General features: G+C 45.8%; 1 protein-coding gene across 1 annotated transcript in view; it reads right to left on the bottom strand.

Annotated features, from left to right (window-relative positions):
- Positions 1-5000, bottom strand: part of LOC135525690 (adhesion G protein-coupled receptor E5-like) — a 45885-nt gene that overhangs the window by 24100 nt on the left and 16785 nt on the right. The gene's annotated exons all lie outside the window — the stretch shown is intronic.

Raw genomic sequence — 5000 nt, 5'->3', positions numbered from 1 at the left:
GGCCTGGTGATTACATATGGAGAGAGGAGGTAGAGAGAGAGGAGGTAGAGAGAGGAGGTAGAGAGAGGGCCTGGTGATTACATATGGAGAGAGGAGGTAGAGAGAGGAGGTAGAGAGAGGGCCTGGTGATTACATATAGAGAGAGGAGAGAGAGAGGAGCCTGGTGATTACATATGGAGAGAGGAGGTAGAGGAGGAGGTAGAGAGGGCCTGGTGATTACATATGGAGAGAGGAGGTAGAGAGAGGAGGTAGAGAGGGCCTGGTGATTACATATGGAGAGAGGAGGTAGAGAGGAGGAGAGGTAGAGAGAGGGCCTGGTGATTACATATGGAGAGAGGAGGTAGAGAGAGGAGGTAGAGAGAGGGCCTGGAGATTACATATGGAGAGATGAGGTAGAGAGAGGAGGTAGAGAGAGGAGGTATGGAGAGAGGGCCTGGTGATTACATATGGAGAGGAGGTAGCGAGAGGGGAGGTAGAGAGAGGAGGTAGAGAGGGGCCTGGTGATTACATATGGAGAGAGGAGGTAGAGAGGAGGTAGAGAGAGGAGGTAGAGAGGGGCCTGGTGATTACATATGGAGAGAGGAGGAGAGAGAGGAGGTAGAGAGAGGGCCTGGTGATTACATATGGAGAGAGGAGGTAGAGAGGAGGTAGAGAGAGGAGGTAGAGAGGGGCCTGGTGATTACATATGGAGAGAGGAGGTAGAGAGAGAGGAGGTAGAGAGAGGAGGTAGAGAGAGGAGGTAGAGAGAGGGCCTGGTGATTACATATGGAGAGAGGAGGTAGAGAGAGAGAGAGGAGGTATGAGAGAGGAGGTAGAGAGAGGAGGTAGAGAGAGGAGGAGAGAGAGGGCCTGGTGATTACATATGGAGAGAGGAGGTAGAGAGGGAGGAGGTAGAGAGGGCCTGGTGTTTACATATGGAGAGAGGAGGTAGAGAGAGGGGGTAGAGAGAGGGCCTGGTGATTACATATGGAGAGAGGAGGTAGAGAGAGGGCCTGGTGTTTACATATGGAGAGAGGAGGTAGAGAGAGGGCCTGGTGATTACATATGGAGAGAGGAGGTAGAGAGAGGAGGTAGAGAGAGGTGGTAGAGAGAGGGCCTGGTGATTACATATGGAGAGAGGAGGTAGAGAGAGGAGGTAGAGAGAGGGCCTGGTGATTACATATGGAGAGGTAGAGAGAGGAGGTAGAGAGGAGGTAGAGAGAGGGCCTGGTGATTACATATGGAGAGAGGAGGTAGAGAGAGGGAGGTAGAGAGGTAGGAGGGGCCTGGTGATTACATATGGAGAGGAGGAGAGGAGTAGAGAGGGCCTGGTGTAGAGAGAGGAGGTAGAGAGAGGAGGTAGAGAGAGGAGGTAGAGAGAGGGCCTGGTGATTACATATGGAGATGAGGAACAGCAACAGTACTTTACAAGATTAATCTCCCCTCTCCTCTCTCTATCTCCCTTCTCCCTCCTCTCTCTATCCTCTCCCCTCTCTCCACTCCCTCCCTCCCACTCTCTCCCTCCACTCTCTCTCTCCCTCTCCACCTCTCTCTATCTCCCTCTCTGTTTCCCCCTCTCTACACTCTCACTCTATCTTATCCACTATCTCTTTTGTCAGGCTGTGTGTTGTAACATCAGTAGTGTCAATGTCTTTACTGTAGATGGAACTGTGTGTAGGAGTTGTAACATCAGCACTGTAGTATCAAGGTCTCTACTCACCATCTCTGTCTGTCTGTCTCTCTCCATCTCTCTCGCTGTCTGTCTCTTTCCATCTCTCTCGCTGTCTGTCTCTTTCCATCTCTCTCTCTGTCTGTCTCTTTCCATCTCTCTCTCTGTCTGTCTCTCTCCATCTCTCTCTCTGTCTGTCTCTCTCCATCTCTCTCTGTCTGTCTCTCTCCATCTCTCTCTCTCTGTCTGTCTCTCGACATCTCTCTCTCTCTCTGTCTCTCTCCATCTCTCTCTCTCTGTCTGTCTCTCTCCATCTCTCTCTCTCTGTCTCTCTCCATCTCTCTCTGTCTGTCTCTCTCCATCTCTCTCTGTCTGTCTCTCTCCAATTCAATTCAATTCAAGGGGCTTTATTGGCATGGGTAATATGTGTTAACATTGCCAAAGCAAGTAAGGTAGATAATATATAAAGTGAAATAAACAATAAAAATTAACAGTAGACATCACACATACAGAAGTTTATCTCTGTCTGTCTCTGTCTGTCTCTCTCCATCTCTCTCTGTCTGTCTCTCTCTATCTAGTATCAAGGTCTCTACTCACCATCTCTCTCTCTGTCTCTCTCCATCTCTCTCTCTGTCTGTCTCTCTCCATCTCTCTCTGTCTGTCTCTTTCCATCTCTATCTCTCTCTGTCTGTCTCTCTCCATCTCTCTCTGTCTCTCTCTCCATCTCTCTCTGTCTGTCTCTCTCCATCTCTCTCTCTCTGTTTGTCTGTCTCTCTCCATCTCTCTCTGTCTGTCTCTCTCCATCTCTCTCTGTCTGTCTCTCTCCATCTCTCTCTGTCTGTCTGTCTCCATCTCTCTCTGTCTGTCTCTCTCCATCAATCTCAATTCTCTCCATTCTCTCTGTCTGTTTCTCTCCATCTCTCTGTCTGTCTCTCTGGTCTCCATCTCTCTCCACATGTCTGTCTCTCCATCTCTCAAGTAAGGTCTGTCTGTCTCCATATCTGTCTGTCTCTCTGTCTACAGAAGTTTCTCTCCAATAAAGACTCTGTCTGTCTCTCTCCATCTCTCTCTGTCTGTTTCTCTCCATCTCTCTGTCTGTCTCTCTCCATCTCTCTCTCTCTCTGTATCCCCCATCACATTAGGCTTGTTCCAGCTTCATGTACCTCTCCTCATCTCTCTCTTTCCTCATCTCTCTCTCTCCTCTCGTCTCAATTCAATTCAAGGAACTTGGAAAACATATGTCAACATTTCCAAAACAAGTGAGGTGATAATATACAAAAGTAGTCTCTCCGTCTCTCTCTCTCTCTCCATATCCCACATCACATTAGGTTCCAGCTTCCTGTCTTTAGGCTGACTAACATGATGCCTCATTGAACAACCTCACCCTGCTGATATATTATTCTTTGCCTAACCAGAGAGAGACAAAAGGAGAAAGAGGGCAGAATTATGCTAAAATACCCTCCGTGGACAACGTAAAACACCAAATAATTCATGCAGAGCAAAATTAGGCCGATATCCACTAATTATCAAAATCCAGAAAATAACTGTTAAATTCTACAACCACCTAAAAGGAAGCGATTCCCAAACCTTCCATAACAAAGCCATCACCTACAGAGAGATGAACTTGGAGAAGAGTCCCGTAAGCAAGCTGGTCCTGGGGCTCTGTTCACAAACACAAACAGACCCCACAAGAGCACCAGGACAGCAGCACAATTAGACACAACCAAATCATGAGAAAACAAAAAGATAATTACTTGACACATTGGAAAGAATTAACAAAAAAAACAGAGCAAACTAGAATGCTATTTGGCCCTAAACAGAGAGTACACAGCGGCAGAATACCTGAGAGGGAGAGAGAGAGAGAGGGGAGAGAGAAAAAAAAGAGAGAGAGAGAGAGGAGAAAAGGGAGAGGGTGAGGAGAGGGGAGACCCAAAATTAAGGAAATCTTGTACAGACTCAGTGAGCATAGCCTTGCTATTGAGAAAGACCGCCGTAGGCAGACATGGCTCTCAAGAGAAGACAGGCTGTGTGCTCACTGCCCACAAAATGAGGTGGAAACTGAGCTGCACTTCCTAACCTCCTGCCCAATGACCATATTAGAGAGACATATTTCCCTCAGATGACACAGATCCACAAAGAATTCCAAAACAAATCACATTTTAATAAACTCCCATATCTACTGGGTGAAATACCACAGTGTGCCATCACAGCAGCAAAATTTGTGACCTGTTGGCACGAGAAAAGGGCAACCAGTGAAGATCAAACACCACTGCAACCCATATTTATGTTGATTTATTTTCCCTTTTGTACTTTAACTATTTGTGCAAATAACTACTACTATATATAATTACTACTCCTACACACAGTCCATCTACAGTAGTAGAGACATTGATACTACTGTCCATCTACGTTACTACTCTACACACGGTCCATCTACAGTAGAGACTACACACAGTAGAGACATTGATACTACTGCGTTACTACACACTCCTACCACAGTCCATCTACAGTAGAGACATTGATACTACTGACGTTACTACTCCTACACACAGTCCATCTACAGTAGAGACATTGATACTACTGCTGTTACTACTCCTACACACAGTCCATCTACAGTAGAGACATTGATACTACTGACGTTACTACTCCTACACACAGTCCATCTACAGTAGAGACTACAGTAGAGACATTGACACTACTGACGTTACTACTCCTACACACAGTCCCATCTACAGTAGAGACTACAGTAGAGACATTGACACTACTGACGTTACTACTCCTACACACAGTCCATCTACAGTAGAGACATTGATACTACTGACGTTACTACTCCTACCACAGTCCATCTACAGTAGAGACTACAGTAGAGACATTGATACTACTGACGTTACTACTCCTACACACAGTCCATCTACAGTAGAGACATTGATACTACTGCTGTTACTACTCCTACACACAGTCCATCTACAGTAGAGACATTGATACTACTGACGTTACTACTCCTACACACAGTCCATCTACAGTAGAGACTACAGTAGAGACATTGATACTACTGACGTTACTACTCCTACCACAGTCCATCTACAGTAGAGACATTGATACTACTGACGTTACTACTCCTACACACAGTTATAACACTGTACGAATCCATACTATCACATTTGAAATGTCTCTATTCCTTTGAAACTTGTGAGTTATTTATTATCTATTTTCCTTGCTTTGGCAATGTTAACATATGTTTTCCATGCCAATAAAGCCCTTTTAATTGAGTTGAGAGAGAGAGAGAGAGAGAGAGAGAGAGAGAGAGGGAGAGAGAGAGAGAAAGAAAGAGAAAAAAGAGTGAGAGAGAGCA

This window comes from Oncorhynchus masou, chromosome 5 (genome assembly GCF_036934945.1).
Source record: "Oncorhynchus masou masou isolate Uvic2021 chromosome 5, UVic_Omas_1.1, whole genome shotgun sequence".
Classification (NCBI taxonomy): Eukaryota; Metazoa; Chordata; class Actinopteri; order Salmoniformes; family Salmonidae; genus Oncorhynchus; species Oncorhynchus masou.
This window is presented reverse-complemented; position numbering and strand designations above follow the sequence as displayed.